This window comes from Ruditapes philippinarum, unplaced genomic scaffold, assembly GCF_026571515.1.
Source record: "Ruditapes philippinarum isolate M1 unplaced genomic scaffold, ASM2657151v2 ctg532_1_1_1_1, whole genome shotgun sequence".
NCBI lineage: Eukaryota > Metazoa > Mollusca > Bivalvia > Venerida > Veneridae > Ruditapes > Ruditapes philippinarum.
Genome location: NW_026867201.1, coordinates 317,435 through 329,961, shown reverse-complemented (window position 1 = coordinate 329,961; position 12,527 = coordinate 317,435).

Below are 12,527 nucleotides of genomic sequence, written 5' to 3'. Positions count from 1 at the left end.
ATCTCCTGTATCAGATAGGAAATCAGCAATATCATGTATAATATACGGAAGCATAAATGCAATTATATTAAAATGGAAAGACAATTCTAAAAAATGCATGTTTTATATTTAAGTTCTATTCTAGCTTTTTTCTGTAAGTAAAGCAAGTAAGTAAGCACAGAAATAATGACGTTTTTGTTTTTGTTAAGATTTCACGTTGAAAGCGCATAAAATGTAAAAGCAGTTAGCATGAAGCAATTACATGAAATAAAATAAGTCATCAATTTAAGTTTTAATAATTTTTTTGTTTATTTAGTATACTTAAACTTGTCAGATTGAATTATATTAATAGAATTGCATAATAAACCGATGTAAATGCACTTTATAAATTATCTTAAATTAATATACACACATTGATATCTTTAGAAATACATATAAGGTTAGAGGTTTTACTTTCAATCAAAGATTATTTATCAGTTAAAAAGAAAAACTATAAAAAATCATGTTTTATATAAAAGCATATAAAATTGATGATATTAAGGTATTAGCACCCTAATGCATTACCTCCGTTTTGAAGAGTATTCAAATAGGCTAGAACTACTGTTAACTACATTGAAAATGAGGGGCCATGGGTTCAATCCCCAGAAGGGTAAACTTTTTTTTCTTTCTTTTTTTCTTTTAACATTATTTATGTATCTCTCATGTCCCATTTGAAAAGAAAAAAGTGTTTAATTTAGATTTTTTAATTTATATAGGTATTTATTGGCTAAATTATGCTTAATCTAGTAATAAATATGGTACCTGATATTTTCAAAGTGTAATATAATCAAAACTAGACGGTAAAAGTATTTCATATTTTACAAGATCAACCAATATACCTTTTTAAAAATTTAGGGAAACTTTGAAAACAGGCACTCATTTGGGTAAATTTTAAGAATTTTTTAAATTAGGCTCCCTAAGTAGAAAAATGGTCAGACATGTGGTAAAAATGGGTGGGGTAGGGTAACATTTTTATACAGATTTCATAAATTTTAAGTAGAAACCATAATTTTGCTTATGTGGATTGTAAGCTGAATGGTACTTCTTGTTTCTTACCAAAAATTAATGGGAAAACATTTTTCATTAGAATGTTATTGCAGATTGTTTAAAGGTTCCGCATTTCCAAAAAAGGGCCCTCATAACATCCTAGCTTGAGTTCAGAAAAGTGGCCATAACTTGATTTCCGTATGGTAAACTTTGTTAAAATTTTGCATACAGGTGTACTTTAAGGTATACATCTGACCTATGATGTCAATTTTTTAGTTTCTGATAGTGCCCATTAGGGTCCTAATACCTTAAGGATCAATGTTTTACAAGTTATCGGTTGTATTTCCTACGATGGATAATTATTTTCAAAGATCATTTGTCAATGTTACCATAAGGACAAAAAGGAAGAAAGATCTGATTTATACTAACATTAGGATTATGCCCATATACTGAAAGAAAAAAGAACATTTTAAAAATAATTAAAATACATTATGCATTTGAAAGAAACAGGCACGAATTAATTCACTTGATATCAATATTATAATGTTTTATTGATACACATATAGGACGAAACTTAAGATAAAACTATACCTTGTTATGGTATGTTAATATCTTAAACTATCGGACAGCTAGATGATACCAAAATGGTGATAAATATTAGTTGCATATCGAATAGTTGGATTACACATAGCTAGTGTTATAAAATATCAATGACGATGACAATGACAAAAAGTTTATTGACATATGGCCAACGGCCCAAGATCAACAAATGACATAAATACATATAATATATAGAGGATATTGAATGAGTGTTGTTTAATTCTAATTTTATTGAACGAGTTGAATAAAATCATATTATGCGAGCCTCTGGCGAGCATAATATTGTTTTATCCAACGAGTTCAATAAATTTAGTATTGAATCTACACGAATATAATATTCTTTTTATCACATATATACAATAAGAACAGTAAACTGTTAAAATGAGTAATTTTTCAACGAGGCGTCCATAGTGTAACGCTAACATTAACGCGCTTTAACACTATGTTTATATATAGCGCAAATGACGTCACGTCAAAGTGTTATTACACTAGTGTAATATCGTTTTTGGGTCGCTGCGCTTGCGCAGAGCGACCCAAAGTTATAAGCTACATCTGAAGCTTACTGCGAACCGAATTTCGGCTGAAATATACATGCACGTAGTAAATAGTTCCGTATGGTCGGTAACAAGTTAGAAAATCCGTACCTTCATTCATTACAGGAGGGTTATCATACATTTTGAAATGTATCATGATGTCGAAAATTACAGTAAATTTGTGCTGTGTACAGAAAAAATATCAATGCGCGATTGAATCACGTGACAGGTCATTGAGGTCAGCCATGTTGATTCGACTTTCGTCAGTACGTTAATTGATACAGACATCCAGGATATTTTGAAGAAATTGTAAGTTCTTTAGTAATTTTGTCAGTTTCCTCGATTAAAGAGGAAAGACTTTATGAAACTGAGCCACCCGTGTGATCAATTTTTGAAGATTTGTTTGTAACGGGTAACGATTCGTCACCGTGACGATTCGTCTCAATTTTATCAGTTTATAGTGACGATTCGCCCCACCTTGGCACCTAAAATTAACATTTTTAAAATTCATTTGGACTGAAAAATATTTATGTTTTAGCTTTTTTGCATTTGTTTGGTATTCCTTTCTATTTAATAGATAACAGATAAAGGTTTAACAGAACTAACTGTAGTGTATAGTAATAAATTTATAAATTAATCTGGATTCTTAATCTTATTTGTATGGAAACAGGACGTTTCGGCCCCAAACCAAATCGGCCCCAGTCGAAAAATCGGCCCCTGGACGTTTCGGCCCTTTTCCGCAAGACGTTTCGGTCCCACTATAGTATATTGCTTGATTGATTAACAACAATAATTTAATAACAATTAAACAATTATGACACTATAATTCTTTAAATAATTATTTATTATCTTTTGATCTCTTGAACCATTTAGATGTACGTTAATGTGATTTTAAAGGTGTAACAAACAATAAAGGCAGGTTACTTAATTTATAAAACAAACCACTAAAACTTCTGGATTAAGAAAGTTAATTACAATTATTACTTAGAAAACATTATCTTTTGATCTTAATTAAACTATACGTAATTTTTTCAAGGTGTAACTAATTAACTGTTTATAGCTTTATGCTAATTGGCGGTAAGTAATATCAGAGAAAACTTCAAAAGATATGAAAAAACGGTTTGCTATAATCTCATGATAATATTTTTAATTATTATTGCTATTAGATAAATTCATAATGATAGATGCTAGATGTTATGTTGCCTTTAAAAGAAGAGGTAATTAACATTTTTCTCTTAATTTATGTAGTAATCTTTGTTTTTCATCACAAAAAAAAAAATCAAATAAAGATTTATATTTTTGTCATATAACAAATATCCAAATATCCCAAATATTATGTTTGTATTAATAAAATATTATCTATATATGTTGTAAATAAAGTTTATGTTCTGTTCTGTTTGTATTAATAAAATATTATCTATATATGTTGTAAATAATTGTTTGTTTGTGTATTATATTTTTTCAAATAAAGTTTATGTTCTGTTCTGTTTGTATTGATTTTACTTTCCCCTACTACTATTATAATCTAGTTTTTATAGCAAAATTATTAAATATATATATATTAATTTGATTTCATTTAATCATTTAAATGCTATTAATATATCGGTTTAAAATACAGTACATATTCTGGGGCCGATTTTGTAAAGGGCCGAAACGTCTTGGGTAGTTTGGGGCCGATACGTCTTGGGGCCGAAACGTCTCGAAATCATTTGTATATTATAAATATTTAATAATTAATAATAAATAAACTAGATAATAGATTGATGTTATAAGATAAGTTATCATACAGTAATATTGTTTTTATTTACTCAATCATAGATATTCGTTTCTACAAGCAGATTGTCATACATTGTATTTTCTATTGTTCTATTAATCTGATAAAATAAAAGAAATTTAGACAATGCAAAGAGAAAAAGTGAAAGGTGTAATATAATCTGGATTTAAGGGGTGCAGGGGAGTACTATGGAGTTGTAGGGGCAGGAAATCTGTGTTGAAGTGGTTTTATGGTTGTTGATTCTAAACCACTGGTCCCTGCTGTTGGTTAGAAAAATAAATTGAGTTCGAATGGTTTGACCTATTTTACAAACTTTTTATTTTTCATACTGTCACCCATCCAATATTATCTCAGTGTCTCTCCGACAAATTAAATTAGTTACACTAATAATTTCTATGAATACTATTGACCATGGTATTTGTAGCATGGCATTATATAATGGCAGATTGGTGTACCAAAAAGTATTGTTTATGTTTACAATGCATATCAAAGAGGAAAAATAGAATCCCTTAAGAACACCCAAAATGACACAATTGAAAATGTTGCAGGCTCGGTTTGTTTGAGGATAAAAACAGTACTGGAAAATGCAAAGTTACTGTCCTCGCCCCCTAGCACATACTGGCTTAAAGGCCAATATTGGCCATAATAATGCCCCCAGAAATGATTTTAATTTATTTTTCAAAGCCTGTTATTTTTGGTGGCCAGTGGTATAACTTCTAAAAAATAACTAAATGGGCAAATTATCTGAACCAAACTTTTGACTCAGCTGTTGCTTTTTAGCAATCAGTATAGTTTAAAACTTAAAGTGGTGATTTAGTATTTTGTATGCGAAGTCAAAAAACTACTTTGTTTACATGCAAACAGTAAGGCCCTTACATGTTGTAAGTCTGTCCTAGAGGAGGTGTCTGATTATTCTTTAAGCTTTGGTTCTCACACTGACACTGAGTTCAAATACTTTGCCAAATTCAGTTTTTTATAGTCTAATTATTGAAACACATCTAAACCAAAGTTTTGAAAAACAAAGAAAAAAATTAATACACAGAATCTTGATGAACAGTATCCTGTTTGTTCAGTTTCCCCCATTCTTTTTTTCATTAAGGGAATGCACATTGTATTCTTTGGGAATCATACGCCACTTTTCATGGAATGGCACTAACATGTCACATTGGAGGTTCCATGATCACTGCATAAAAATACACCTGCTAATGTTTCTAATTTCAAATTTTACCATTACATGTTTAAATGTTGAATACTGCTTAACCTGGTGCTATTGGGTGTGAACAGCAGCATGCACTTTCCAGTTCTATCCATGAACTGGCTCAATCAAACTGAGTCTGCAGCATTTTCAATATTGCTATTTGGACTTTCCTTTTAGAATTACTGTTTCTCTTTATGTACATAATTACCTAGTATTAAGCTTTAAATGAACAAATAAAGAGACCAACTAAGGACAAACACAATATGCAACAGCTGGATTTTATTTATTTTGCTCAAGCATCGTCACTCAGTCATATTTGCCTGTATTTAAAGAAAAGATTCTAGAACTAGATTTTTTTTAGAAGGTAATTCCTGATCCAGAAGTGTTCTCCCACAAACAAGTGCGTGGTTCCCCATTCTGCTCTATGCTAGTGCATACAAAAACGGGACGATAGTAACTTAGACTATGTATCATATAAAACTTTATTTACATGATGATTAGGGGATTTTCTAAATAATATGAAAAAATGTTGATATAAGAAAAATAATATAATTAAATTGATAACATGGGATTTGACTGATTAATTTCACAAATAATCATTGTATTTTATAAACATGAATGATATTACTGAATGGTCAACATTTTACTTGCTTTTGATTTGTTTCGCAATAGTTTTGATGCATTGCCTTGTTTTGAGTTGGGTAATATATACATGTACATGATGTAGCTGATTTGACTAATTAAGCCAAATGATTAATAATTTAGATAACTATAAGTTGGGGAATGCTTTATTGTTGATATGAAAATCATATAAAATGTTAAATAAGAAATGCATTTATTTCAGGTGTGTGATATAACAAACTGTTGTGTGAGGTTTTTAATTTGACATGCGTCAAGACATACTATGATAGTATTGTTTCAGTGTAAGTTCTCTTTAAATGTTTGTTTATAATAAAAACCCACATTTATTTTTATTGAGCTCTGGAAAATTTTGAAAACATATATTTGATTTAGTAGTCAAAATTAAAAACAACATTACCCTCATGGAAGTATTTCCCGTACAAAAGCAGTATGACCAGCTTTTTTTGCAATAAATGCTGTTTTTTCTTGTGTCCAGAATGATATGCACATACTGTTTTAAGTCAAAATATATTTAGAAATACATTGAAAATTGTATATTTTGTGCTATTCTTATTCTATTCTTCCCGATACATGTATGAAATCAAAAGCTTGGCAACACTGTTCATTTTTTATGGACATTTTACACTGTTCAGTAATCATTTCTGGGAAAACAGAGCGAGTGCATGATCTGAAATTTTTGCAAATAGGTTTTTTGCTGAGATCTACATAAATAGAATATCATATAATTATTCTTGAAAATTATTTCCAATCCGGTTTCATGGTCAAAAGCCTCAGTTGAGGTCCCCCCCCCCTTAAGTAAAAATTCATATAAAGACATTGACCTTGAGATGACTGACCATCAAGGTCAAATATACTGAATTTAACTTATTGTCATATCATTTAAATTTATTTTGAAAATGTGTTCGCATATATATTTTATAAGAAGAATTCCTTGAAAAAATATTTCCCTCATTTTGACTGTAAAAGTACATAAATTAAACAACCTTAGAAATTCAGCCATCAGAGGCCATTAATGCTAAAAGGTATAAGAGTATGAGTCTGAAGTTTTACAATATTTATGATTTCTCTTTGGTTTTACAGAGAGAAACAGTTTTCTTTTTTTGTATTTTATTATATTGAAAAATGTATATTTGCTGTCAAGTTTGTGTGTAACTAAATATGTAACTAGTACATTTTACATTATTTTCTGTTCTAGTTAAATTAATCTATAGAATAAGAGTATGTAAAGAATTCTGGTAAACAATATTGAAAATCTTAAAAGCACATATACATGTGTCAGAGATTTTGTAATTTGTAATTCTTTAGAAAGGTCAAACATGTGTTTCCCAATAATGTTTTAATGATGTATTTACTATTTAGAGCATTGTAAATGTTTAACAACTGAAAGAGTAACACTGAACAAACAGTAATTAATGTGTTGTAAAGGTATAGAAAATGTGAGCAGTAAGTTATTTTGACTTCCATACAAAATACTAAATTAATGTAATTATACCAAGTGCCAGATAATTTCTCTACAAGTACATGGTCAATGAGTACATGTAACTATTTGAGAAAGTTGCAACCAGATATGTAAAAAGGGAAAATTTCAAAAAATAAATTTTTTTCTTTCTAAGGGTTAATGGAACCCCCCTTTAAATTATTATTTAATATATATTTTAACACAGATAATCAAAATGTGCAGAAAAAAAGGGGTTTAAAAAATAACTTGCTTGTTTTAATTTCTGATTACCGTGCATGATCTTTTAAAATAAGACATTAAAATTTTTTTGGGTTTTTTTTTGATTTCTTTTTGTCATGTTACGGTTTTTATAACAGTTAAGGTACAGTAAGGTTTAGGCAATTTATATAAAAGTATAAGGAAAAAGACCCGCTCAAAATGGCAGTTTGGGTTTTGCAAAAAGTGTGAAGTTTTTAGCCTAGAAGTCTTCAAAGATGATGATGGTAAGATCCACGTTATAGATTCTTTGCAATTATCTGTTAGGGAAGGGGGTTTCTGCTGCAGAGAAGAAAAAAATTCATGCAGGTTAGTCATTTTTTCAATAATTAATTAAGGTCTGTTGTTGATTGCAAATGTCAATAAAGGGTCTTTCCTAATATCAATAAGGTTCTAAAGGTATGTCCCATCTTGTGGTAATAACTGATCCCTTAGTAATTAATTACAGTAATCAACTTTTTAAAACATGTTTACTGTAATCACTTGTTGCAGGGTGCATATGCCTGAAGTTCCAGGATTTGTGACAAATATCATCATGTTTTAACTATTAGATTATGTGGAAAAATGATAAATGAATGAATTAACAGTTTTAGGGTTTTTTCCAATTTTCAAAACTTGCACCAATGTTGTTGTTTACATAGGGTTAACTATTTCCTAATGTTTGAACTGATATCAAATTGCAGGACGCCTTTTACTAATTCAAAATCATGACAAAGAATTTAAAATTAGAAGTCTCCTTTCCAGAATTACATTAATTTATTGTAGGGCTATAATCATACAAAAAATATTTTATTTGAAAAATGTTATACTAGAAAAATTAAAAAAAGAAATTTTGCTCATAAAGGGAAAAGATCCCCTTCTAAACTTTAAAATTTTTAAATTTTTTTTTCGAAAAACAAAAACAGATTTTTCCCCCGCTTCTAGTTTCTTGTTTTTTGAACAACCCTTTTCCGTTTAAAAAGTTTTAAATAAACCCTTTCCCCATTTTCATAAAATTCCCACCGTTCAAATGAAGCGTTTTGAAGTTTCCCCTAGACAATTTTATTTCTGGAACAATTTTAATTTAAGGAAGCTTACTATGGAAAAGGGGTTATTTTTTAAATTTAAAAGGGAAAATTCACCCTAAAAAAAAATTTTAGGTATAGATCCCCCCTTAAATTTTTTCTTTAAACCATCTAAAAAAAGTAAGATACAAAAAAAAGGCGATAATAATTTTTTTCCTACATCAGAAAAACACATGTTCGCTTGCAGTTTAAAAAGTGATGTTCTCCATCTTGTAAAGCAGCATTAATCTGAAACCAATATTTGTCCTGTCATTTAATTGAAACTAATTGACAAATTCCTTTGTTTGTTTTTCAGCAGCATTTGTAAAGTTAATTTAGTTTTGAATTTACACCCCTCCATTGCTTTTGATTTCTTGTGACCAGAAACTAGCATTTTACCTAGTGGTGTAAGCTAACTATGATTAAATTCATGCAAAGATATGATAAAAAAATTATTGAAAAAAATATGTCTTCGATTTACTGGTAAAATTGTTAAGATATGGGGAGCACATTGGTCCCCTTTATGATGTGGAATATATTCAGTCCCAGATAAACAATTACTTGCAACGTGACAAAATATTTTTTTTCAGATATTTGTAGCTTCAGTTATGGGAGAAATAAGATTAATTGAACTGGAATCCCTTCAGACGTTCATAGCTAAAACCACAGTTTTAACTAAATGGGCAAATTTATTAATTTTTACATTTTGGGTTTTTTTTTTATACAAAAAATCTGTTTAAAATTTTTTTTTTTCAAATATTTTCCCAAAATTGTTAATTTGGATAATATAATGCCCCCAGAAAACTTGGGCGGCTTTGGGGTATGGCTGTTTAACAAAAAAACCCGCAAATTTTCATCAGAAAAAGAAAATTTCAGTTTTTCTCAAATTTAAAGAATATTTCATAAAAATATAATTTTTTTTTAAGCATGAAGAAAATTTTTGGAACATATCATAAAAAATGGGATTAAATTTTTTTTTTTTTGCATGCAAAGATCCAAATATATTTCATAGAGTGAAACAGCCAGATAATATTTTTATGAAATTTTTCATTTGCATAAAACATATATTTATGTATTAGTTAACTTTGCCACAATGTTGGTAAATGGGGCTGCATTTTTACTGTGACTGAAAGTAGTTACAGATATGACGCCTTTTATGATGTCCCAAGAGTTTTATAGCCTCATAAAAAGCCAAAGAGAGCAGATTTTTTTTCTGTGGTAGATTCAAATTAATTTTTCATTGTTCATAATGGAAAGTGATTCTGTCTTATTTCCTGAATTTGTTAAATTTCCTTCCTGATTTGCCAATATTTAATTATCTACTTTTATTATCACATTTTTCTGAAGAAATTAATGTATTTTCCCACAAAATTTCTGTTTTGTTTATAGGCTTTTCATCCTCATTCAAATAAAGTCTGGCTACTTTTGAAATTATACTTTATTGGAAATAATCTAAAAGTAAGTCATTTTTTTCTGAAAAGCATGTTATAAGTTTGGTGTTCAATTTATTTTTTGAAGGACAACTTAGAAGGAAATGAAGTGTTGATACTTGGGCCCTGTTAGTACAAAAGACAGATGTAGTTTAAATTTTTGGTTTACAATAAATTATTTTTATGCAGTTATGCCCCTTTTTGTCGACTTTTTCTTTTAAAAAAAAGAGGGATCGAAAAGTCATTTTGGGGTTCCAGGTTTTCCCCCCAAACCTTTTGGGGTTTAAAATTTTATATTACTTTTAGCTCACCTGAAACACAAATGCCATGGTGAACAAAAAGTGATCCCCCACCATCAGTTTTCCCCTGGGGCGTCAACAAATTTTTTTAAACAAAACTCCTCAAAACCAAAAACTGCACAGTAACCAAACTTTCAGGAAAAACCCTACAGAAGTCCGTTTTTTTCTTTTGTCCCCGTGCATTTAAATTGAAAACTTGAGTTGGAAAATTCAATACAACTCATACAATGGTGTCAAGCGATTGAGAGAAAAGTGGCAGTGCTAACAAATTTAACCATTACTCCATCTGCAGTATTTATAGAGTTATCAATAAAACTTCATCAATGGTCAACCACATTGAAAAGGAAATTGCAACATAAAGAACCACAACTTACTATCTTTAAATGCCCCAAAACAAAACTTATTTTCGATTATTTTACAAGGTATTCTGTTACATCCTAATGTCCAAACGAGTTTTTGTGGGGGTATTAATCACATTTAGTGTAGTTTCTAGTTTAAACTTGACATACTTGACTTATTGTTTGTGAGAATTTCATGAAGTCTCTTCTGGATGAAATTTGTGGACATTGGATAAGTCATTGTATTTCACAATCACTAATGTTTATCCCTGATGGAACACTTATTACTAGTTATACATATAAACAGAAAGATTTTTTTCAACCATTTTTCTTTTTAAGTTGTTTGAACTTGAATAACTTGAATTCAGATTGATAATAACTATAATCCTCAAGAATGAGCATGTTTTTCATATGCCTTATAAGTAGTGAAATTAATTCAATGCTTACTTCATTGTTAAATAGAGGACTTGGTTATCACTACCAGCTTCTGCTTCTGTCAGTAGTGTACTCTTAAAATTATTTCAACTTTCAAATTATTATTTTAGGAAATAATAAGCCAGTTTGGTTTTTTCGATCTCAACTGAACCACTTGAGAAAAAATACTGGTTTTAGGGTACTTTTGATAAACCGTGTTGTAATGTTCGAATATCAATGATAAATCATCCTGAAGTTAAGAATCAAATGGCAAATATTGCTCTTTCCTTTGTACTCAATCATTTTTTCCACTTGGAATATGAACATGAACATTTTTCAAAAAAATTTGCAAAGGACATGATTTGGCCTTACAAGTGATTCACAGCAAATATAAATGTCATATAAATTTGTCAGCGCAAGCGACCCTCCAGTGCTTTCAGTGCTTTGATTATTAAATGGCTTTATTACACTCCTGCGCCGCGGTTTATGTGATAAAATGTTTTCTGTGATACAAGAGCATATAAAGTGATATCAATACTTTCTTATACAGAAAATATATCAAAAGTTGTTCAAGTATACGTTTTCTTTCTAATTTAGCATAATAAATATACATAGCAATATTCTTAATTAATGAGTGGTTTCTGCTACTCATCAGAATAACAAATGATTGAATACATTGTTTGTCATAAAACTTTCTAGGAATAAATTGTGTTCGAATGTTTGAAAGTCTAGAACATTTTAATAAGAAATGGTACTCATCTTCTACCTCAACTTGACATAATTTACATATTCTAAAATGCTTCTCTACTCCATTGTATCGACCACGTTCAATTTCAAGGTCAAGTGCAGACGTGCGAAATCGTGACATTACGCTACGGAATTTACGTATATCTAATGCATCAAGATACTGTTTATGGGAAAAGTTTTGTTTGTATATAGCATAAAGAACAAGTTTATGATAATCGTTTATAAGAGAATGGCAATTTTGTAAATATTCATCTCTTAATCTAGTTACAAACTGATTTAAGAATAGCTGCTCATTTTGCACATATTGATTGTCCCAAACATAACCAATACCATTTGAATATAATAATGTTTTAACATCTGTAACCCAGTTTATCTTTCCATTATTTGATAGATACAACAGCTTATAACATTTCTTTGCTAATCTACTGTCAGGTAGTTTCACAATTTTGCACCAGTATCGAATAACTCGCTTTGCAGCTGTAATATATAAAGGATGTTTCCCGCAGTCACCAAGGACAGCTGCATTTGTAGTGTTTTTGTTTACACACATGTATCGTTTACATGCATAGTTATGTATCAGTTCTATTGATGTTTGGCGGTGAACGCCCCAAATTTCTGAACCATACAATAAAATTGGACTTATTTTAGTGTCAAAGATGTTAAAGAAAACACGTCTAGGTAACTGACCATAGTTGTACAGTTTCGATAATGTGTGAATGAGTACACGTTTGCCTTTCGTTGCTTGTTCACTTGCCATCTTTGAAAAAGGAAGGTTAGAGCTGAATGTAGT